The sequence below is a fragment of the Cyanistes caeruleus genome, chromosome 1 (genome assembly GCF_971803275.1).
Source record: "Cyanistes caeruleus chromosome 1, bCyaCae1.hap1.1, whole genome shotgun sequence".
Taxonomy (NCBI): domain Eukaryota; kingdom Metazoa; phylum Chordata; class Aves; order Passeriformes; family Paridae; genus Cyanistes; species Cyanistes caeruleus.
Genome location: NC_141701.1, coordinates 39,714,637 through 39,740,381, shown reverse-complemented (window position 1 = coordinate 39,740,381; position 25,745 = coordinate 39,714,637). Strand labels below are relative to the sequence as shown.

Genomic DNA, 25,745 nt, shown 5'->3' with positions numbered 1-25,745 from the left:
TTCCAGCACATACCGTACTTCATCTACCAGCCAGTAAAGACCCAAAGGTACTACTTGTTGTTAGCAATCACTTGAGCACCTCCTATTACCTCAGGCTGGCAGCCAAGCTGGCAGGTCTGGGAAAGGTATGACTATCCAGGATGCAGTATCCTGACTGTACATAACGTACTCTGCCAGGCAAGCAGAGGCTTTTCATAGTGAGAGGCATTCCTCTAGTATGACAGTAAATGACAGGGACAAAAAATGACAAAGGTTTTCCCCAGAAATACTGTGTTCTGCTTTAGTCTCTTAACCGGGAACTGACTCGTAAGCAGATGCTTTTATAAGCTTGCCTGCTCTTTCAAATTTTGCCAGTGGCTCCTACAAACACCTGAACAAAAGTGACAATTTGAAAATATACAAAGGTTTAAAACATCATGAATGGGAAAAAGGAAATTTCAGAGCCTTCAAAACCTATAAAAATACGTTTATGCGTTTGTTCAGCTGATTTCAGAAGAGTTGTTAACTATTTCCAAGATGTAAAGAAAAATTGAAAATAGTGGTGATGTTTGTATAAAATGTGTGCTTAAATTATAGCTGTTTATGGCAATTTCTGAAGACTCTCAACTGGAAAAAATATTTTTCTGGAGGAAGTGCTGACATGCTGTGGTTACAAAGAGCAAATCCATAGTGTGGCCAGACAGTTTCTTGTAGTAGTTAAAGTTTTAATTAGAGGTAAACACTACTTAGCTCATCTGATACAAACCCTTCCCAGGAGCTAAGCAGTTCACGATTCAGATTTCTGTCTGCCACTGTAAAGTGCAGTGTTAATGGGGGAAAGAAGGAGGAGAAGAAAGGAAGGACTGCTAAACATACAAGGTCACCCTTGTCCTTTGGACAAGCCTGTTCTTGCTCCCCTAAGAAGACAGTTTGCATACTAGTTGAAGCAGGAGTGCCAAGCTAACCTTTCAAGGAGGGGAACTTATGATGTAGAAGTAATTGCTGCTGTGATTGGCCAAGCGACCATCAGAATGATCTGAAAAGCTCTTCAGGGTGATTGTGATTTTGATTAAGTACAAGGGTGAGGAGGAAGTAATGCATTTGCCTATGTTCCTTGTTTAACAGTTAAAAGAATAGATGGAAATTAAAAGCAGAAGCTGTGGAATCTCTTGGAAGCTAACTTACTACCTTTAAGACATATGGAAATGAGAATCTTAGCTCAAAATTTAAGCAGAAGAGATTTCATCGGTGGCTTTTGGCAGCCCATTCATTGTTCACATTCACTGCTAGTTTAGGTGCTGTGGTAGAAAGACCGACTAGCCCAAATTTTACAGCTATTGCTAGTCCTTTCATAACTCCCGCTTATCCCTCCCCTTCTGCAGCGCTTTAAAATGACATTGGATATTTACGGTATTGATAGCAAAAAATATAGGCCTGCCTTTTAAATGGCCATCACTTTCTGTTACCGGGCAGCCTTATTATCTGTGATTGAAGAGGGTGAAAAGCATTGGCATGTAAATAAGGTGCTTGGCGAGGTGGCAGACGAAGGGGCTGTGGATTGACATGCACAGCCACCAAGGGGGAGCCAGCGTCAGACACCCTGGCTTGTCGGCTTTGCTTGGAAGGCTCCAAATCAACGACTCATAGAATTATGGAATCATGTAGGTTCTCTTGTAAACTCACAGGCAAGTCCAGCGCTAAACCATGTCCCTAAGAGCCATATTTACACATCTCTTAAGCACATCTAGGGATGGTGCCTCAACTACTTCCCTGGTGATCCAATGTTTCCCAGCCTGATCCAATGTTTGGCAATCCCTTCAGTGGGAAATGTTTCCAAATACCCAACCTAAACCTCCCCTGGTGCAGCCTGAGGTATTTCCTCTTGTCCTGTCTCTTGCTACTTGGGAAAATGAACTTAGACACTCTTCTCTACAACCTCCTTTCAGGTAGCTGTAGACAGTAATAAGGTCATGATCTGTTTCCCCCCCACAACATCCCCCCAGCCTCCTTTTCTCCAGGCTAAACCACCCCAGCTCCTTCAGGCTCTCCCTATCAGACATTTTTCTCCAGACCTACGATGAGCTTCATTACAAAGGACTTGTTTCTCTTTGGACCCTGGCCACTTCTTTGTCCAAATCTAGGAGATTATCCTATAAAATTAGAACATCTTTTCTGCCAAATACTCATGTATCTTAAATGTCATTCTTACTTATTTGTAGGAAGAATACTATTTAATCTAATTAAGGATGAGGCTAAGTGCTAATATCTATTTATTTTTAGAGACTGTTAGCTGCATTAGAATTTGTCTTTTGTTTGCTTTGTTTACACAGTGTTTTCAGACCTGGCTTTCTAAAGGTTGAGGAGAGTTACTGAGCCTTTGAGCATAAATCTCAGCTGTTCTCTGTGCTGGGCTTTACCAGCTCTGTGGCACCTACTCACAAGGATGCCTTTATTATCACTTCACCCATATTTACCTTCCAGTTTCCTGGTGCAAACTGGAAAAGAGGGAGCCAGAACTCACTGTGCCTGGATTTCACAATGCTTTCACCCTGCTCTGGATATTAAAGGCAACTGGAAAAAAAGTCTGTTTGGGTTATCAGAGCACAAGTCCACATAAACAACAACTTATCAGATATCTGTATTGTAAAAGAAACACTTGGTGGTACTGAGGAATATCACTAGAGACACATATTTCATGTGCTTTATGACTCATTGTTTTTCAGCTGTCATATTTGAAACAAAACCTTAGGTATTTTGAATAATTTCTTCATCAAAACTGCAAAAGCTTTGGGGAATTCTTTGGTGGAAAATTCTGATGCATGGGTACATTATTTTTTAGGGATAGCTAAATAATATTCTCATACACTGAGGTAACTAGGACTGGCTGGATTATGGCTATGGAGTCCCCTGCAAATCAATCTGAGTACCTCTCAGTGTTCTGTTAATTATATCACCACTCATTAGAAAATCAAGGTTGTTCTCCTGTATCACTTGAGGTTGCTGCTGTGTGGCATAGGGAAACCTGAACAAGGTTGCTCAAGACATCTGGATCAGGAACTCCAGTGTCAGTCACTTATGTTTTTGATTATCCCCCTAATCAAGTCTTTCCCAACAGGGAAATACAGACTTTCCAGACTAAGTCCTCTCACTTCTGTTCTGTGGTTTGACACAGCCCCCACCTTATCCAACTGTCATCCCTACATATCCTTGTGTGACTCCTTGTGGATCCTGCTCCTGTACTTCCAGCCTCTCTTGTACCCAGCACTGCCTTCCACTGCCAAAAAATTCTTGTGCCTTCATCAGCTTTGCACCCTCTTCCTCAAAGATCCCTGGTGAAGCATGGTGGGGACATGCAGATTTAGATAACCAGTTCTATGATTTCCTGGGGGCCAGATTAGCTTAGAGTACCCAGTCACTGCAGCACCGGGGCTGCCAGAGTTGGCTCCAAGTTTTCCTGGTCACTGAGCCTCTTGCTTATGCCAAAAATTTTACAAGGAGTCATCATTCCCACAGAAATGTTAGCTCTGAGGGTGTGTTTTGATGTTCTGACTGTCCTGACCAGCCTGAGCATCCCCTGGGCAAATTGCTGCTCCCATGTGGCTGGGGCAGCCGCTGCTCTGGTTTACCAACACTTAGAAAGGAGAAGTGGGGAAAGGGAAGAAAGAAGTGAAGAGAGGAGAAAATCAGCTGCTGCCAAACCCATGTGGTGAAGCATCCTGTGGCCTGACTCGCTCCACCATGCGCACTGCAGCTGCAGAGCTGGAGAAGACGGGAGCACTGGTGGGCCAGAGGGGAGGGGAAGGGAAACAGGAAACTAAAAATGGAAATTAAGGGAGGGACAAAATCAAGGTGGAAATGTTTCACTGCTACAATCCATGACTTTATTCAATCTTCCTCATAAAAAACACTATCCCATTTTGAGAGCTATTTCTGCATCGGGGAATGAATAGCAAGACTGGCACCATGAGGATAAGGGCCAGGGCAGGCAGAGGCAGCTGGGTTCTTGTTAGTGAGTCACTGTTGTATGGGAAAGGCCAGCATTTTGTCTGGGGAAAAAGTTTTCCTTCAGAGTAGGGGGCAAAGAAGAGCTGGCTTTATTGCTGGATCCAGCAAAACATGCAGAGCCAAGAAGTGAGTTAGAGAGAGCAGCATTTATTATTCCACACTTGGTTCTATTACTGCTAGAAATCTCTATGGCACAATTAAAACTGAAGTATTAGAGTGAGGGGTAGGGCCCAGAATGTTGTGGCTAATAATAAGCCTTTTATTAATTGTTTGGTTCTGGCTTTGGTTCTGGTTTTGGGGGCTTATTTGCTGGATCCTATAAAAGCTGTACAGTTTCTAATTAAAACATAATTTAAATGGTAAATTGTGAAAATGTATGTGGGTCAATAGACAAACTGCTGTCTCTGTCCTAAGAGTAAATATATTCTGGGTAGTTTTATATTTGTATCTAAGGTGATCGTAGCCTGTCTCTGTAGGATCCTTTAACATCTTTATATTTTTAATTCCTACTCTCCCAGATTTAGGGTTTCCTCTTCAATGCTATGCTTAACTTAAGTTTGTGACATTATTGTCACCATCCACATTAGGAAATTCAGAGCCTTTTGCTACTGCTTTCAGCCTTTGCTGGGCTTTGCATACCACCTTCTGCTTCAGTCAGTTCTAGCCCCACTTTTATAGCTCATTAAGCCCAACCCTGTCAGTGCTGGTTGTTTCAACACCAGTCTGCATCTTATCCATTTCAGGCATCTCTCTGGGTGCCTGCCCTCATCATAGACCTCCAGGTATTGTAAAATTCAGTGATAAAGCAATCTTTTAATCTCTTGTGCCCAACTCTAACTGTATGGTAAGGTACAGAACAGCAAACTTGTTTCTGCCAGATCTCATTCACCTTTTTTTGGCTTAGTCCTCATCCTACTGGAACTCTGCACGTTTGGTACTAAAACCAGGTCTGTCCTGAGCACAAACTCTAACCTCAAGGTGCTACTGTAGCCTGATTAAGGATTATAAGGATGATGGCAGAGTTAGCAGAGCTATATGTTTTGAAGTATGTTGCAAACTACACAGAGTCACTCTGCTATGATTGTGCCTTAACCCCGTGACACAAAGGTGAAGACTGCTCACTGCTGGATCCCACAAGCCCTGCAGTGCTAGGATGAAAGTTCAGTCTGACAAGTGAGAATAATTTAATGCATACTTTAAAATATAAAATTTTAAAATCTTGGGTTCAAGATGGGGCTTGGTAAACTTTCTCAGGGTGTGGAAGATGTGTGTTTGTGCTAGGCCTTGTTAAAGTCACAGCTCCTTTAGGTACTGATAGGGGAAGTTTTCTTGTTGTGGATAGATGCTGTAGGGCCATCATTAAATTATGGTTACTTTATACTGTCTGTAAAAGAAGGCTGAAAAATTGAGATTGTTACTGGATGCTGTGTCACTGTTCTTGTGGGAAGAACTGGAGTGGATAATTAATTGAAGAATTTTGTGACAGCCATGAGTTACATGGGCTTTGGGTTGGGTCTGGGCTTAGGTTTAGGATGACTAACAGTGCAGCTTTATAGTTAGGTAGATAAAGCTCTTAGAGATAAATTGAAGACCAGAACCATTAACACATTTAAAGAACAAATCTGTGCTGTTTTTATTTCTGCTGTGGAATGGATTTCTGGGATGCAAGGAAGCTATACTGGGGATTAGGACAAGGATTTTGGATAGCCAGAACTAGATGTATTTCTGAATCTTTCAAATTAATGCAAGGATGTGGGCTTTTGCTACTCATGAGAAAGGTCTTCTGATTAGTGCTGGGGCAGGTATAAGTCACTGGGATAAGGTTCAAGGTTAGTGTATGCCTAAACACAGCTTTATTCTTCCTTCATTTGCCTGTGGACAACAGCACATGCACTTCCTGTTTGTGACTTTTCTAAAAATGAGTCTGAGCGGGAACAGTTCAGGTTTGAAGGGTCTTCAGGTTCTGAGGAAACTGGGGTGTCCCTTTGAACTATGTGGTTCTGCTTTTTTTCATCTGGAATTTGAAAATATTAATTATGGAATGGGAAAATATCTAGAATGCAGTGCCCTGTTTAATGCTTAGTGCCTTTTAATGCTTTAGAAGTTTTGACTTTTAAAGATTAAGTGTTACAGCAGAGCTGTATCTGTCTTTCCTGGCCCCTGTTTAAGCTGTGCTTATTTTGTTAGAAAACAGCTTAATTGCTCAGGGTGAAGAGTTAAAGTTTATTTTTATGCTGCTCTGTTTTTAGCTGCAGATTGACATAACTGGCTAGTAGTGGAAGCCCCTTTGTATGAAACATCCCTTATCGTATTTGTCCCTCGAGCATACTCTGTGCCAAGTTATCACTCCTAATAGGCTACTTGACTTTCTGGACAGAGGAAACATCTTGATAAGTTTGCTAAATATGTTATGTCAGAGAAAGTGCATCGCAGATATTTTATCATCTGCGTAAGAACACGCTTGGTTCAGCTCTGAAGAGCCTAATTCCCTAAGCTCACCTGTTGAGCTGCCTGTTATTCACAGCATCTGATTATCCAACTGTGTGCACTTGGCTGCCATTTTTTTCAGAGACACTTACGCAGTGGCGTTTTGCAATGACGTAAATTCTTTTCCTGTCTGACCTAGAAGACTTTGGTGACTCAATGTTGGCTAAGCAGCCTTAAAGATTAAATCGAGGACACTAGCTTAATTACTTTAACAGTTCCTTTAAAGGATTTCCCAAGAATGAGAATCATGACAAATTGTAGCTTAGGGGATTTTAGTAATTCCTGAAACTGAGCTAATGATGCAACCGAAGATATGCTCTGCGTTCCTGTTGATATGTTGAGGATTTTTAAAAGAATAAACAGCATTGGGAAGACTTTTGTGATACAAATCCTAAGTGCATGATTTTGAGAAATAAATCCTACTAGCCCAGACCTAACCTAAGTAAGATTGCAGGATTTGACCATAGTGGAGTGTTTGCAAAATATATATATACAGCTCTCTTATGTCTAGTTATAGCAATTAGTGAAAAATTAAAAATAATTGTCACTGTTAAGTGGTCACACTTGTAATTTTAAATTATCTTCAGGTCTTATTTTCATTTGCAGAACTTGTCCATGCAATTCAGAGAGGCTGTATTTGCAGTGGTTACTAAAATGAATGCCTCTGCTTCTCCCCTTGCTAATAAGCACAAGCCAGATAGTGATTTCTGCTACTCCTGCTTAAATGAGAACTAAAGCCTATGACTTTCACCGTAATTCTCAAGAATTTTACTGCTTTTTAAAAATACTTGGCATTTATTATACCTGAGCAGAACTACTGTGGGTTTTTAGATTCTCACACTAACACATTCTTTATTACATCTTCAAGAAATAGAGTCAAAACTTTGCCTCATTTACAGCGAGGTATTTCCAAAATAACTTTACTACAGTTTGTGAATTTACTCTATATTTATAATGCAGCAAATTTGAGAGATTGTTAGCACCTTATTTATCATTATGATTGGAAACTGTGATGTATCACAAGTTTGAGATTTGCTAATTCTGCATACTTTCTCACTATTTGCAACTTGCTCCAGCTTGCAGCATTGGAACTGAAGGAGGAAAAGGATCTACTTTTGGAGACCTAGAGAGAAGGGATGTGGATTAACTATGAAGGAATTTTAGGGACTTCTATACAATGCTTAAGACTTGCTCATCACCTCAGAAAAACCTTCTCCTTCCATAGTGAAGTTCTCCTAACTGCAACTGAATTGTTCTTTCCATAGAAGAGCTTGAGGGAAAAAGCTAAGGTAATTTCCTGAAAACACTTTTCCAAAGGTAAATTAGGATTGAGACTAATTAATGGTGATTAAAACATAGTATTCCTGAAGGTAGTAGGTCCTCAAATCCAGGGAACTCAGGGTAAGATAAACTGAAAAAGGATACCACATCCTTGAAGGTGAAGTAGCAACATCCTCATTCACAAGTTGCAGGTAGAGGAGATATCTTGAAAGATTTTTAGATTTCTGTGGTCACTTTTAAAGTAAAACTTTGAAAGTGTTTGGTCTTTTATTATTTATAGGTATTAGGTGTGCTATTGAAAGTATAGTTTTCTAAGATGTAGAGTGGCAAACTAAAGTAGGACACTGGGTGGGAATGCCTGACCACTAGCTGCATGGCAAGTCCATAAAAAGACAAAGGAAAACCAGTAGCTTTGGTCACTTCTGCTAAATTTAGTAATTTGAAAGTATTCAGTGTTGAATTTATGATAACAAATCAGATACCCAAATTATTTACAATGGTTATAAAACCTAGATAGGTAGGTTTTAGCTTGGTATCAACCTACCTCTCAAAGCTGTCTGAAGAAAAGATATCTTTCACAATATGTTAGTTTGAAAAGTAGCCCCCCAAACCTATAAAGGGAATGGCCTCTCCTCCCTTAGATGGGGTCCTCTGGCTTGACCAGGTATTTTAAGAATATCCTCAGAAAACCCTAGAGTACTACAAAATACCCAGCCTATTTGCCTTTGATAAGAGCAACATGAAATGCAAAGAGAATTGTTTGCTCTAGGGGAGAAGCAGAGCTGGATGATCTGAAGAATTTTATAGCCAGCTGTGTGTACAGAGCCTCCTGAATTCCACAGTAGCCCCATTTGACAAGGACAGAGATTTCTTCTTCCCCAGCACTGAACATTTCTGCTGCCTGTAACTTCTTTCATCCACAGCAACCACATTTTTAGGAAGCATATTTAAAGAGTGTGGTGATCCCATTAATTCCGTTCTCTCCAGGCATCTTGGATTTTTTATTGTTTGGGGTTTTTTTGTAGTTAAATTAGTTACTGTGAAAAAAATTAAGTATGTTAAGCTATAAAATAAGTGCTAAGCTTGGGTTTAACCTGCTCGTGTTCAAAGCAATGGCAGGGGCGGAATTTCAAAGATACTGTCCTGAGACTCAAAGGAGTTGCCTTGGACTTCTGTGGGAACAGATGCAGAGGAAAAGAGCACTTTTGAATGGTTTGGTATCCCGGGAGCACACTAAAGTATAAAAACGAGCTCTGAGGAAATTGCTGTGTCCTGAAACGCAGTCGTTATTTCAAAGCAAGTAACATGAAAGAGTCACAATGAGATGGCTGAGTGCTAAGTCATGAAGGTAACATGCACATGTCATCTTGGGGCAAAACAGATTCTGTTGGAAAAGGTCTTTGCTTTTCTTTCTGACTTGTCATACAGATGTGAGGTATAAACAAAGAGTAATCAAAGGGACTTAAAATCAGGAATAAACTGATATATGACTCTTCATGAAATATTCCTATCTTCACAGCTATTGTGCTCTTTATCTAATTCCCCTGGCTATCTGATCAGAGCTGTTTATTTCACTGTTGAATTATTGCTGAAGTCTGAGAGGGCGCTGCTTTAAACAATGGAGCTGGTCAACAGTGTTAGCAATTCATTTCCATAATATCTAGTCCTGTTTGGGGCTGAAAAGGCTGGGCTTGCCCTTGGAGTTTTCATCCCAGAAAACTTTTGTAGGTATGACCAGAAGAGCATCAGAGTTTAATGAAGGCAAGACATACATTAGGGGGCTTTTGTGTAATGAGTGCACTTGATATAGCTTTAGAATATGTATTTGCTGCTGGTGACTGTTAAATTTGAATTATAAGGCTACTTGGGTCCTGATCTAGTTGAAGGTGTCCCTGCCCATGGCAAGGGGATTTGACAAGTTTGCCTCTAAATGTCCCTTCTACCCCAAACTGTTCTGTGATTCTGTGAATGAAAAGGAAAAACTTCCAGCATCAAAGTGCCTTATGTGATATTATATACATTTTATTTAATGATTTTCTCCTGGTTTTAGCAGTAAGGAGTTGGCAATAGGGAGTTCTTGTCTGAAGCATCCTTTGTTACCAAGTTGGCTTCTCAAACTCCAAATCCAAAGCCTGTATTTACTTAAATTTCTAAAGCAGTATTGCCACAGTGACTGGGGAAGGGAGCTGCAGATGGGACTCCCCCTTCCTGACTTTGCAAAGATATGAATAAGCAATGTCACTCTTGTATCATTTAAATCCTGGACTGTCTGAGGGTTAGGAAATTATTTAAAACATAGCTGTGTTTTCACTTGCCACATGTCACCAGTGGATGTCTGATGTTGAGGCACCTGCCTGCAAAAGGATATGACAGGACTGAGGCTGCATCTCCTTGTTTTGCCTGATTGCAGTTATTACATGGCATGAGACTGAGGCTATTTTTTAAAAACCTGGCAGTTCTGGACAGTATTTCTAGTAATAACTCATCGGTTCCCCATCATTACCACTCTGAAACAATACAAGTACTACTAGTACGTGGTCTGAGAATTTAACCTGCTGCAGATGAGGCACACAGCAGACAGCACCAGGGATTGTAGAATAATAGAATGGTTTAGGGAAGGGACCTCCAGGTTCCAACTCACCTGCCATGGGCAGGAACACCTTGCACTAGGCCAGGACATAGTACAGGTTGTTCTCAGTGCTGATCAGCCAAGCTAGGAGATATTGACAGCAGTTTTCCAGTTTTCTGTAAGTTTGAAACAGACTATAACAGAGTAGCAGACCCTTGAAAGTGCCTCTGTGTGTGTAGTACTGTATGGTACTGCTATTTTTATGCTTTGTTTTATCAAAGGCAAACCCACTGTGGTTTTCATGAGAACTTTAAGTGCAGATGGGCCAAGGCAGTCGCTAAACACACAGTCATTGCATACAGTGGAGCAAGAGTCAGCTGCTCAAGCCTGTGGAAGCACATTATGGGAATGCTGTTTTGCTGTTTGCCTTAGCTTGCATTCCTGGACAGCAGAGCAGGCTCTTAATCTTCTGTCCCTGCTGAGGGGATGTATGCCACCAGCAGGGAGGTTTCCTCCAAAGGGAGCAGCAAACAAACTCCCAGAGAGAGGCCGAGCCCTGCCGGCAAGCTCAGCTCCCTGCCTGCCGTGCCTGGGGAGACCCACTGGGACCTCGTTTGTTGTTTTATCTCTGTTGATCTGACACCAGAGGCGGGCTGGGAGGTCCTGTTTCTCAGTTATTCTTAGGGATTTTGACACCTGCTATAATTATCCCAGTGGTCATTTGCAGGGGGTCTAAATTCAGCATCCTTGTGCATTGTTCTAGAAGGCAGTTTCGGCTGCTTCCCTGGACACATCCAGATCTAGTGAAAATAGAGAGAAAATTTCCATTAATGCTATGAGGCTGCATCCTGGTTAAGCTTGGGCTGGTTTTCACACCAATTCTTTCTGGAGGAAACTATCAGTGATAACCAGTGCTGATCTGTAATCAACCTCACACACTACCTACCTTGTGCTGTGCTCCACCTTTTCTAGTTTTGGACAAAAATAAGGCTTTAAATACTAACAGTAAAGGAGGTTTAACTGGGTTTCCTTTGCAGATGGAGAGCTCTAAATTGGCTTATAACGGTTTAATTTCTAAGTCTTATTCCTCAAAGAAGCCAAAATTCCTGAAGTTTGAATCAAGGCCATTTCAACGTGCTGAAATCAAAATAAAATAGGTAGCTCCTGGCTCTCGTTTGTGTGGAGGCAGAGTTATTTCTACACACTGTGAAATAAGAGAGATGGCACACTACCTATAAAATGACATCTTTGGGAATTGCCAAGTAATATCACTTGTTTTTCATCCTGAACATTATACAGTACAAATAGGAAATAAAGTATTATTATTGGCAGTGAGAGACGACAAGCCTTGGTTTTTTGCTTGTACACAAATTGTTTCCATGTTTCATTAGCCTCTGGAGGTATTCTGCTTCTTTCCTCTCCTTTGGGACAAAAAGAGGAACTTGAGCAAAAAGTGTAACCCCTTCCACACCATCCTCTCTCTGACTGCAGAAACCCTTGCAGAAATTTAAAGAACTATCATGATTTATCTGACTGTTGCTTTACTTTATTTTCATGCAGGATTTAGAAAAACATCAGGCAGGATGGAGATAATTGCAAGTGAATAATTACAAAGAATAGAAAGGGATAGATGGGTAATTACAAAGCTTCTCTTAGGGACAATATTGCTTGTCATTAAATTTGATGGACTGATTTTCTTTAGCATAAACAGGCAAACCTGCCTTCCTAAACACTTAAAGTTACTTCCTAAGAAACATACATTTTGTTTAGGCATAATTAACCCTTCCTAAAAAGAATAAACATCTGGCCAAATTGCTAAGAGTTACAAGTGGATTACAGAAAGTCAACCACATAAAATTTTTATTCTCTCTGATTGAGAAACAGGAAAAAAAATAACTTATTTGTTATTTTGATTTTAGTGGAGTATGTTAATTTTCTTTTTTTTTCAGTAATACTTCTTGTTTTGTTCTGTGATGATTCCTGAGATGAGCTGACCCCAGATTCTTTCATCTGAGCAGTCAAAAACATTTGTGGAATCCTAACCCAGGTGTAGATCTGTATTTTAAATCTGGCTCCTTTGGACTGAAACCAAATCAAATTTACTTTCAAGACATTTCAGCTGCAGTGAGCACAACGGAAAAGCAAAGAAATAGAACACTTTCAAGCTGCTGTGTTTATGCTTGTGCTTATACTTGTGATTCAATCAATTCTCTGTTCTCTGCCTCTGAAACTGATAAAAATTCTGCCCTAGACAATTCAGGGACTACCTGCCCTAGGCCAAGATTTGCTTGGATTGCTTGGCCTCAGTATTTAATTTGTGTTCCTCTCTGCATCCCTGCTCAGTTTCCCATCCACTCTCACCAGGGCACTGGGCTTGGGGTGCATCGGAGCCCAGCTCAGCAGGGTTGGCGGGCCATGCTGCTGCCCCCCATGGGACACCTTGCATCTGAGGCCATCACAAGACCCACATAAAACAGGCTCACTGTGGAGCAGGACCACAAGTAGGTCACTCCAACAGTAGTGTCCTAAAGCAAGAAGACTTTCACATTGTCTTGATGGCAAAATCCTTATGGTGGATGTCCTCATTCACACAAATGTCTAGTCCTTGTAAATCCTGGCAGTAGGAAAAGTAAGCATCCTAGAACTGTTGTTTACAATAACAACCAAAGACAGAAGTTAAAAAAGACCACAACAAGATAAAAATACACCACAGGGCAAATCTGTTGCCATGCTGCTGTTGCGTGATGGAGTTTCCATCGACGTTCCCTTGGCAGTGCTGACTTGTGAATAACGTACAAATCCCCAGTGCCTGGCAACACCACTGCAAGGGCATGTGTATGTGCGTGCACCGCCTCACACCATTGCAGTCTGTGCACAGAGATAATTTTTTCCCCCTTCAGGGTCGCAAAGAGCAACTGTACAAAAGACTTTTTTTAATAGAATATGTTCTTATCTTTCGTAAAACATGGACCCACCCGACACTTGGACTGGTCTGTGAGCCCCACCCTTGCCCTTTTGTTTGGAGCCTGGGATCATATGATGAACTGGGCTAGTACGTTGCTGTTTATGTTCTTCAAACCTCATCTATTTTGTTTTACAAGAATATATCACACTGCTCCTGACTTACTTGTACAGTAGTAGGAGGATTAGTGGGTAGCAGGGAATGGGGTCCAGAAAGGGGAAGCAGGATGTGACACATCTGTCATGAACTGCCTGGAAGTGTTTCCAGGCTTGGAGTTGGTGACAGCACAATGTTGGCATTTTAAAAATTAAAAGGCTTGAGCCTTACAGCTCTAAAAATCAGGATCAATTGCACTGAAATCAGTGTCTACTCAGAAATCCTAAATCATGTACATTAAATCAGATCCTCACCTTTGAACCCTCAGGTTTTCAAAGAGTCTTTATGTGTTACAGTCAGATGGCTTATGACATTTCAGCAGGCACCTGGAGCAGGCAAAAGGTGTGTCCCTGGCCTATTTCTGATGCTTCTTTCTTTGATCTGCTCAATTCACCAGGCAATGGCCAGTTCAGAGTGATGTTGTTTGTGGTGTTTCTGGAGCCCAAGGCCTGTCACTGAAACTCTAACACAGACTCTGGATGTTGTGCTACTGATCATGTTCTGGTATTTACCACTAAGCACTTTTCCCACAGGACAATGGACTACTAAATCAATACAGTCAGACTCAGTTCCAGACACCTGGGGGCTGATGGAGGGCCTCTGTGGAGCCAGCTGTCACAGAGGAAGACCTGGGAGGAGCCTTGCCTTCAGAGATATAACCCCGTCTGTCACAGAGGACAAATCAACCAACCCTACCATCCTGATGGAGAAGGGGTTTGTGCTTTGCCTCAGAAAACAGAGGAAGGCAATGAGGTAAGGGATGGCCTTTCTCACCCTCTGGCCTGTTTTGGGTGGAGTGAAAAGGAGTGAGGAAGGTAAGGCTTTTTCCCAGCTCTGGGAACAGGGTCCAGCATTACCCCTGACATTGCTGTGTCACAGCACAGAAGTTACTGCAGGTCCTCTGCTGGGCAAAGGGGTTCAGGTGAGGGACAGATTGCACTGGAAAGGAAGCTGTTCAATCAGCACTGACGCCCACCTTGGGCTGATTTTTTTCTTTGCTGTGGTTCCCATCCAAACCATGTTTCAAGCAGTGTCACAGCACAGTTTGTTGACTGGGATGACAGCTTGGCATGAAAACCCTCCTTAATTCCTTCCATCCCTCTCCTGCCACTCAGCTGTGACACTACCATCACAGAGTTTTCCCGAGGGCACGTGGGATCCTGTGGCAGAGCGTGGCTTTAAGGAAGGTGGAGCACCCAGAAACAACTGGCTTGAGTGCAGATCCATAAGGCCAATGGTGGTTGATGGAGAACCTGTAATCTCAGCCTCTTCGCTCCATGGTACAGGACCAGAAAGCCTTAAACAGTGGTTTTGGAGCCAGGGATTTCAAAGTTTCCTCTGGCATAAATGAGGAGTTGCACTGTTGGAAGTGCTGTACTCAAACCTTAGACCACAGAAACAGAGAGTCTTTTGCTGCAGCATATTGGAGCTTGAGCCAAGGACCCAAGAGACCACTAGCATCCCTGGTTCTAAATTAGTGTGTGGAAGGGGCTGGAGAGTTCCACTGGGTGCCTGCCTTGGGCTTGGTGAAAGCTTTTTGAAGTACATACAGCTTTTTATGTACACAAAAAGCTTTTTGATGTACACAAAACTCTTTATGCTATACAAAATCCCCAGCCCCTTCTGGCGCTGACACACGGTGAAAATGTTTTATATTTTTTAGCCAGATACTGGGCAACACAGCTGATACTAGATAGTCTTGCAAAATCCTATGTCCTAAATGTGATAAATTCCTATGTTTAGCCGAAATATCAGATTGGTTTAGAAAACAGGAAGATGAAGTACATTAACCAGACAATCTTAAGACTTGCTTGCAACATGTCTGCTCCTACCACAAAAGGATTTGTAGAGTAAAATGAAATTATTTATCAGGGAGGTATAAAACTGTAAACAAAGCGTTGCTGTATCAGTCCTGTGGTTACCTGCTTCAGAGGGCATCTTTTCAACATTTATTCTGCACTTGATTTTGGTCTGGCAGGATAGCCATGTTAATAGTGTGCTTCCAGGTATTCATCTGGGTGGGGTGTAGAGCTGGACACCTTCCAAAATTCTGCTCAGTGCTCTATTAACACCCTGAAATCCAACTTGTGAGTGCTATAAAGTGGGGGGAAATAAGGACTGGAAGTGTGGAGAGAGAGAGAGAGAGAAACCCTCCCCCTACAGTATTTGACTCTTTTAACCATAATAAAATTCCAAGTGAGGTTTCCATATCTTGTGTAAACCCAGACTTCATATAACCTAATGACTTAGAGTTTGTTGCAGGTCAGGTGAATCAGGCTCATACAAGAGGATGTGATGCTTACAGGTTAAAACTTTGGGAGTCTTCAGGCATGAGTAACATGAAATATGATGAAACAAACATAATTTTGAGAATATAGAGCCTGCCAGACACAGGTCTTAGTATGTTTGTTTATTTATTTATTTATTTATTTATTTATTCCCCTTTGATACTTTCATATTACCATACAGAAATCATCTGCTTCTGCCTATTGGAAATACAGCCCTTTCATCCCAGTACCTCTATCCTTGCTAAGGCTATGTAAAAACACACAGTGGCTGGAGCAGAAAGACTGGTATTTATTTTATTAAGGACAAATTCCTCTATATGTCTCCTTATTCACACTTTCTTTCTTGCAAGAAATGGCAGTGAGAAACAGGAAGCTTGCCAGAGAAGTCCATTTAGAAAAGAACCAGTTATTTGCAGAGCTGAAGAATCAAAAGCTGAACTCTGCCTATTGAGTACCATGTGAGCCAGTGGAACAGCTTCCAGACATTGTTAGGGGAGAAGTGTGAAGAGAAACCCCCACAGCTTAGATGCCATCCACTTGCCAGAACAGATGTACTTAATAGGGATGATAACTGCTTCTAGCCTGGTTGACATGTGAGGGATTGCACTGGATATTTGAAGTAGGAGCTCTACAGCCTGAACTAAAGGTAGAAGACTTGTACAGTGTAACAAGTGAGTGCCCTTGGCACTGTGCACATCAGCATGCCTGCAGGACCTGCTTTTTTGCAAAGTGCAGAAGTAGCTTCTTTTCCAGTGGAAAAAACTGGGCTTGTTGGAGTACCTGGCATGAAACACACACTTTGAGTCACAGAGCAGGAGAGGATAATATAATCAGGTAAAATTCAGGGATTTTCTGTAAGGAAGATTGTGACTCTTCTGCTGTTAATATGCTATAAATGCACTCTCTATTTAGGATCTATCCAAATATTCTGAAGAGTAATTTCATCTTTTAATAACTTTACCACAAGCATTTCTTTCTTGCATAGGCAGTGTGTCAAAGCACTCAGAAATGAGTGCCAGAGGAAGAAGGTCCAGAGTTGCTCATGAGCAGCCCAGATATGTCTTAGAAGCTTGCTTCTGCAATTTCTTTTCTTACAGTTCTGCCCATGTTTTCACAATGCTGTTTTGAAGTTACATGTGGAATATATTTTTAAAAAGACCACACAAATAAGGAAGGCTCAATATTGTCATGGGGGCAGCATCTGTTTACCTCTCATTTTGACACTGCAGTTCTTGTCTCACAGAGCTGTCCTTTCTAGCTACTTTAACCCTGTCCTGCTACAATACAATGTACATATTAAGTCTATCACTAATCACAGATTGAGTACTGGTTTGTATTTTGTCACTAAAAAATTTTTAGACAAACTGTAGTGGTTCAGAAACTATCTTGGAGGGAGCTCAGCAGTCTGGTCAGAGATAATTGTCCCATTAGATGGGGAGAAGTCTCATCCACCAGGAGCAAGCATGAGCCAAGGACCTGAACCAGGAGAAAGACTGGGGTAAGCTTTCAGGGGAGCAGAGCTAGGTAAATACAAGTTGCTTCTCAGGTAGCACCTTCTGGTGAGTTGCTCACAGACATGGGCATTGAAAATTGAAATTGAAATTGAAAATGAATGAGTTAACACATTCAGAGGAGTCACCATCCCTCAGCAGGAAGTTATTATCCTTCAGCTGAGGAACAGGAGCTATGTGTGTTCTGCTCTATTGTGGTGTTAAGGACAATGGTTGGTTTAAATCATCTTAAAGCATGCTATTTTGATAACTTGCTTCTGTAGGAACAAGCCCAGATTTTGCACCATTTTTTCAAGGAAATGTAGATAGTAGGTAAAAAGATAACATGCCTCTGTTGACATGATGTATTTCACTGATTATCAGAGGTACTTTGGCTGGCTGGTCTCTTTTGGGAGTTTGCACCCCAAATTTGAGGCTTTCAAATGCAGGGTATTTTGAACTAACCTCATAGGCCTAGACAGCTAGATAGAATTTTTTCTTTGAATGGGATTTTTTTATTCTTGCATGACTCTAACATGATTGATTTCATAATAAGCAAAAATGTCAATGAAGAAATTCACTTATGAATAGAATAGAAAAATTATCCTGAAAATGCTTTCTAGTGAGAAGCATACAAAACCATGGATTTTGAATGAAGTTTTGCAGAATTATTTAGAATTAAATAATTAATTTAATTATTATTAAATATAAATTTATAATTACAGTTAGTATTGCTACTATCTGTAGCAATAACTTCTAGTATTTGTGAATACCATTAATTATTTTTTTACATTCTGAGTTTTTGTAATTTTAAATATTTTTTGCTTCTTTATCTCATATTAACTAGCTAGTTAGTTAGTTAAGTTTGCCTGTGGCAAATCATATCCTAATTCCTTTGCTCCTTCATTGTCCTATGCAATAACGTAGGATTTTCTATCTTCTAATCATGACTCGTACATGGCATTCTAATGGCCTCATATTTTCCAGGAGGACTAACTATATAACCAAAACAGTCTTTTCCAGGGATGCTCCATGAATCCAGCAGCTGTCGGTATGAAGGGAAGAGACTCAGTGTCCTTAAAGTGTAAAAACAGACATGAGACCACCAAATGAACCACATCCATCCATCCATCCATCCATCCATCCATCCATCCATCCATCCTCCCTCCATCCATCCATCCATCCATCCATCCATCCATCCATCCATCCATCGTACTTCTATTTGTGCTGTCCACAAAAAGAGAGATTACAAACATCTCACAGGCTGCAGAAGATGGCGGTTAGAAATCTATTCTCTGTGGCTCCTGCTGAGAATCATAGAATAAAGTTTCCATGTGAAAATTAAAAATAAAAGAGGCACTCTTCTGGGTAGAAATGAGATCTTGCTTAAGTGCATAAATTTCTCTTCAGGTAATGGGATCTCTGGTCCTTTTTCAGGCTAGATCTGTACAAATCATTGTGGCCAGTTAATATAGAGTGTGATTTTATATTTGTTTTTCTCATCTTAAAATTAAGAGATTGATTGTTGAGAGGACTTCTAGAAATCATCATTTGGGAGGACCCATTTGCATGGCAGGTCAGGCTCATGTCTTTTAGACTTTACTAGTCTAAAAATGGCAGAATGAGTCATATAGTTCAGATTGAAAGGAGAGGAGGTGATAGAATGATATTGTTCTTTTATTTTCCAGGAAAGCAAATACAAGCAGTTCTAGATCTGTCACAGTTACTACCATACCCAGTGATTTCTACATTGCTGCCTTCTCCCTGTTCTTCTGGGGCACTAAAAGAGATGTGCTGACCTTTGGAAAGAACCTTTCTCCCATCCTGCCTTCAGTCTTTCCCTTCCTTGCTGAGACGATGAAGGGTGGTAGTAGTTCTCTCCAGTCTGCAGCCAGAGGAGCAGCCTGCTTCCAGTATCAGTGCCTTACAAGTATTGTTATTTTTCCTGTCATGTTTGTTGGGGTACAGCTTTTGGTTTATTTTTCTTGCAGAAAGGCAGGAAAGCCGATCTGGAAAAATACTGTTCACATGTCATCAGTAATTACTTGGCCGTTGTGCCAGGCACTGGCTTGCTGACAGCTTCAAGACGGAGAGTGGGTGAGACTCAGCTGCAGCCAAGAAGAAGAAAGAGGGAAAAGATCTTAATCTGCCATGGGCTTCGCTTGCCCTCCCTTCTTTTCCCCTCCATCTTTCGCTCTCCTTGGGGAGTCACAGCTATTACTTCACACAATAAGCTCTCCCCATTCTTCACAGGACTGCCAGTCCCTGGCGGGTGCAGCTTTCTGTCCAGTTTCTTCCACCCATTAAATGGAACATCTAAAGAAATCACTTAGCCTTGGGAGGGAAATGCCTTTTGGGAATAGATGTCTTGCTCCACCTCCAGGAAATAGATAAGTAGTTTAATCTGTATAGTTTGTGAGAGTAACAACAAGGCTCATGATTCTGCAGATGGTTTTCAACATCTATTTTTAAACTTGGGCAGTTTCTGAAATGACATTTTTAATTTACTTGATATCTTAAAAACCGTTCAGGTCATTGCCTGGAAGGCATGAACTGTGTTCAATACAACAGCTCAATATGCCAACCTCAAATAAGATATTGGATACAGAAACTAAGAATGCCTAATATTGTTTAGGTGGGAGATATAGGGGGACAGAATGAGATTCATAGAGAGCCACCAGACAGGACTCATTTCTCCCAGACACCTCTGGAGAAATCCTGAACCAAAGTTTGCAAAGCAATCACAAGATGTGTAAAAAGAGAGTCTGTGCTGTACAGGACAGGTCTGCAAACTGACATTGTGCTAGTGCCTCAGGTGACTGTTGTCCTTTAACACAGCCAGCCTGTGAGATTTTCAAGATTTTCAATATCTTTGTTTTTTTATGGTCAGGTTCACTTAAACCAGAACCCAAGTGTCTATAGCTGTAGTGTTGGTCAACTGCTGTATTCTTTGCTGTGATTATTAAGTTGTTACAATGTGGTGCTGAATTCTGCTTACAAAATGTGAAAATATAGGTGCTGGGGTAAACTTGCATGTGGCAGAAACTGTCATACCCATGGTCTCAAAAATGTGACAGGGGCAGTAAAGCCAACACAGTCTGCACATCTAAGTAGTGAGTGCAGTGTGTGACAGGCTGCAAACTCTTACCCTTTGCCTTCTCAAATGATTTTCCAGCAAACCTATTTCAGAAAGCTTTACAGTACACCAAGAGAAGAAACTTCACCCCAAATGCCCTTTATGAATGCAGCCTAAGATCTGTGGAAAATTTTTATGTTTTGTCTCCTCCTTGCCTTGGCTGGCACAGCTGAAAAGATACACTAATGTACTGCTGAATGGCTCTTCCCACCTTTTTCCTTCTCTTCACTCAAATCCTTCACTCCCACAGACTTCTGCACAGCAGAAATCTTCTCCCATACCTGAAACCAGTGCCAACATTCTAACTGGCTATTACAGAGCAGGTACTTAGAGAAGAACCTGGAAAGTTTGCTAAGAACCTGTTTTTAATGCACAGATTGCAGCTCTACTTCTTCAGTCAGCTGGGTAACATCTTGATGATTGGACTCCTCCTGCAAACACAGATGCTATTTTCAAACAATGCTCTCTGAAACCTGTTACAGCATTGGCATTTTTGTCTTTATCATACACTGAGATTTTCCTGAAATTTGTGGTTTATTGATGGAAGCTTTGTGGCTGTTGTTATTGTTTCCAATTTAAAAAAGAATCACTCCTGTTTTGAGGAAAAAAATCTAAATATTTCAGGGTTTTTTTACAAGGAGAACATCAGACAGCATCAGTTCATCAGTCCTTTATGTGACAGAAAGAAGAGCATGTTTTTTTGTGGTGTGTGCTGAAAACTGATCTCAAGCTGAGAAACCTTTCTCTTTCTGGCTCGACCAGCACCAAATTTTCTAACACTTGCCAACACAGATTTAGAATGTATTGATTGGCTTAAATATCAAGAATGTGATAGGGGGGAGCTCTTCATTCTGTGCAAGTTGTGTCAAAATTCAGCAAAGAAGAGATCTGGGGGGCCAGGATGGTTAACCTGTGAATTAAGCCTGTGCAGACATAATCAATGAAGCTAAGACTTAGGTACTTCACTGTTGATCAGCAGTACTTTGGTTTAAGAATCCTATATTAACCAGTGTTAAATGTGCTGCACTGCTTGGTTTTTTAACCACTGGGTTTTTAAAATGTACTTCAAAAAAAAAGGTACTTTTTGTGGGTTGACAGATCTTCATTTGCTCTGTTTCAGCCACATAGGAAAAATTACAAGGCTGATTGAATATTAACATGGCAAAGACTTTTAAGGCTTAAAGAAAAGGAGTTGCATATTTGCAGCTGGCATTTAGTAGCAAGGGGGACTCAGCAAATCTCTGTTAGCTTTTAGGCAAACGCTACAGCTGATAATGTAGATCTGTTGCTATCAAACTGCTATCAGTATCGTGTCAGTAGGTATCTGTCTCAGTATTTATAACCTGCTAACAACAGGGAAGTGATGTGGTCTAATGACCTGAGGACAGGACTGGAAGCCAAGAGGAAGTGGGGAAAGGAAGCTGCACAGAAGAACAACTTCTCTGAACAGGATGTCTGGTCCTGCTGCAGCCCAAATTTTGTTGTATTTTTCTTTGGATTTCAGTACATCTTGGAGGGTCATTCTCCTGATTCATTAGGCATTTTTGCAAACTGCAAAATTACATGACTGACCATGGTATTAGTTGGTCAGAACATGGTCCCTTCTTCATGTCACCTGGAGTAATGCTAAGTGCCTCAACTTGGCAGAGCACTGAGGTCACAAAGTCACTTCCATTGCAACTCTTCATATCCTTAGTGTTTGAGATGTTTGGTGAGTTTAAAGTTTTGAGAAATTTAATGAAGCAATATTCTAAAAAGGTCCCTTTGGCCAGGGTATGTGTCAGGTAAAGGTGAAACTGGACAAATAGATTATGAATTCCCTATCTGCAAGAAAGAGAAGCATGGAAGAAGGTGCGGATATGTTTGTGAGATAAGAATGAGAAAAAAGCATTATGTGAAGGAAAGATTGATGTCACAATGAAAACATTTGCAGTGATGTTGTTAACAGATGTAGGAAGATGTGAATAATTTTTTTTATTGTTCTTTAATTTAAATTCCTGTTGTTTTCCTTACAGTGCCAGTAATGTCTTAGCCTTCCTTGTGCTTGTCCTGCATGGGATTCTCACAGAAGAGATGCTTTGTGCTACATCTCACTTTTATACTATGTTTGTAATACCTATGTTTGTTACACTCTGGAATGTGTTTCTGGCACCTTGCCAGGCATGGATGGAAGAAGGCAAAGAAACCCATTTTGGGGGATGAGGGTTAGGACAAGTGCTGGGGCTGGTAAGCATGGGCGTGGAACATTCTTTGCTACCATTTTTTGTGAGTTTGTAAACAAAATGTGGTTCCTAATTAAAGCAACCACCAAACCGTTTCACTTGCATAACTAGAACTGACTCAATAGATTGGCCCAGGTCTCACTGACCCTGGCAGAGTGACAGGACTTGTATTTTGTGTGGATGAAGTGTTCAAAAATTTCTCCAGAGCATTATGTGCAAATAGGCTTTTCTTTAACAGCAGGCATGCATGTCTTTTCCTTTCACCTTTCTGCTTATCAGTCAGCAAATCTTAGCTAGACAGTGTGAGAAATCATTATTTTCTCTCATCTTTTTGTTCCTACATGTCAAAAAAGGGATCAGCCATTTGTACAAAAAATATGATTGTGTTTTTCTACAAGGAATACAAACCTTGCCATATGCTGCCTCTAATTTAGAGGCCTATGTGGAAACTGTTCCCTGTATATACATTATCAGGAGTTGGGACTTGTTTCATTATTATTTAAAGCATTTGGTGCTCACTCCCTTTCAGAGGCAGGATTCTGTGTGGATCCATGACATATGTGGTATGTTTGAGAGACAGCTCAGCCCCTAATAGTCTGAATTAAGTATGAGAATAACCTTAAAACCTAAAAAGAGCATGAAAAATGTGAAAATAAATTCACACCATATTGCTGCTGAGCTTGGAAATCCATCTTTATCCTCTGTGTGTTCTGGACTTTAGTAACAGTATGTGGAATTCACAAAGCATTTCCTTGCAAGCTCCTCAAAAGCACGTTGCAAACACTGCAATGAGTGCCTTTAAAAGAAATTCTGTGTGCTTTCTTCATTGATGGAAATCCAGAGATCCCATGGAAGATCTCCAAAACACCATGTGTTTTAGTTAAGGCCCCCATTTCTTCATCCTGTAGCTGTGCTAGAATGAGTAAGGAAAGAATGAGTAAAAAGTCAGAAAGAAGAGAGAGGACAGAAACACAAGGACAAGCTTTTACTTCACTAGTAAGAGAAAGTCAAGCATGGAAGAAGAGGAGAGAGACTTCAATTAAGGAAAGTGATGGACTACTTGTAATAGGAAGCAATTAATGATGTTTTGGTTTGTTCATTCATTGTGGTTTTATCTGTTATCTTTCAGAAGTGAATTCTTAGCTTCTCTTTGTTTCACAGAAGAATTGAATGCCAGGTACTTCAGGTACACATATGCTGAACTTCAAGACTAAAATCCACACAATTCCTTATGGTGCTTAAGCATAAATGCTTAATGCTCTTTTGAGGGTAGCATATGAAGCAAAGCTGGCTGATGGACATTGGCCTTTTCCCACAAGTCTCAGGTTTGTGGTTTAAATTGAGAGGAAGGAAGATTCATTGACTGAAGAAGCTCCTATTCAGTCTTCATATGAGAACATGAGAAGTACCCTGCAGGGTCTGAGTATGGACTGTGTCCACAGTCTAACTCCAACGTGACAAGAGGAGATGGTGTCTGGGGAAAGGCCTGCAAGCCCAACTACATCCTGAATGTTTTCCCATTACACCTCCCAAAAGCCACAGATGTTGCATGAAGGATGTCTGGGGCCATGTCTCTGCCTATTCCCTTTGGAACCTGTTTATGGAATGAATTTGACTAACCTCTTTTGAGCCTGCTGCCATTGTCTGCCTCGACTGCCCCAAATGGCAGCAAACTCACAAAGTTTACTGCTTGCTGAGCAGGCAATGAAATGTTTTACATCTTTTAAACCCATTTCTAGTACTTTCAACAAATGTCCTCTCATTCTGCTCCTGCAGAACTGGTGGTTGACCATTTCAGCTTTGTCACATGCACGTTATTCACTGTCTTTATGATGACCTTTGGCCACAGTCCCCTCAGCTTTTTCCTCTCCAGCCTGAGGAGAAACAATATTTTTCTTCAATCTCTCCTTGTAGGACAATCTATTTTTTTATCTGACCTACCTGCACTACAGCAGAAGCTATTAGGTCTAGTCTAAAGGTGAATTTCATAAGAATATAAATGTGGATATTAGTAATTAAATATTGTGGCAGTGAAAACATTGCTTAAGTGTTTGTCTGCATCCCAAGCCTTCAGACTCTTTTCTTACCCTCAGGAGGTTGGTAGACTGTCTGAGTAATTGATTTCTATAATGGCTCACAGCAGCTACCAGTTCCTAAAGAAGAATTATTCTTTTCATTGTTCTCTACTGATTTTTGCAGGTAGAGCAGAGTCCGTGCTTAAAACATGTAATTTTTGTGCTTCAAGCACAGCTTTACATTTGTTCTTTTTAAAGAATTGCCTTAAAATTCTAGTTAAGGAAGCTGATAGTTCAAAAAGAGAACATGATAAAGGTTTCATTCCAGACCCATGGTTTATGTCATTGAGCACAGCTTTTGTCCTAGTTTCCCCAATTTACAGTAATTGAAGGTTTTCAATATATTTGTCAGGTAGCACTGTGCTTGTATGGAGTTATAAGGCAATCATCAAACATCTTATGCTCTTAGCTGGCCTAAAGGGCAGATCAAACACAACATGCTTAAAAATTCTCTTAGCATTATCAAGTCACAGCTTAATAAACAGAAGCTACTCTCTCTCTCTCTCTTCATCTGCAGGCCCCTCAAATGGTCCTGTTTTCTGCAAACAAGACAAAACAAGGAAATGAGCTATCATCCCTGCCTTTCAGTGCAGCACGTCCGCTGTCCTCTTGACAGGTAAATCTTGTGAATGTGTTCACCAGGGCTGTGGTGTTATTGTTTCACATTCCTCTGGTAACAGCATGTGATCACAAGTGAGCACCAGATACTTCGGGAGCAGCACAATGAAGTCCCTGTTTGTTTGCTGCTGTACTCTCCCAGAGAATATTTTAGCACCTGATAGCACTGCATAGATTAGGTTTGAGAGGATGTCCATTGCCAGCAGAAACAATAGTAATCTACATCTTTTCTATTGATGTCTTCTCCTTGCACTCTGCACCTGATTCACTTCTAATCAAGAGGGCATTGTATTGGTGCTGCCTGTATAACCGGGATGCTGAGTGCATTGCGGATTAGCTTGGCTTTCATCTCCTAAACTTTTTAGAGAAACCCCAAGCTAAATTAGGGTGAGGATGCATTCTAAAGGCTTTGAAGTACTTTGTTAGTAAACAGAATGTGTCAGTGCCTCCCTGAAAAGATATAATACCTTTCTAAAT

The 25,745-nt window shown here is 40.9% G+C and overlaps 1 long non-coding RNA gene across 1 annotated transcript; it reads left to right on the top strand.

The window, feature by feature from the left end:
• The first annotated feature begins 13,162 nt into the window (after positions 1–13,162).
• LOC147655449 (uncharacterized) lies at positions 13,163–25,336 on the top strand. The gene is made up of 3 exons (XR_015286556.1): positions 13,163–13,373; positions 13,973–14,192; positions 25,168–25,336. It is a non-coding gene; the product is annotated as an uncharacterized LOC147655449 (long non-coding RNA).
• The last annotated feature ends 409 nt before the right edge of the window (positions 25,337–25,745 follow it).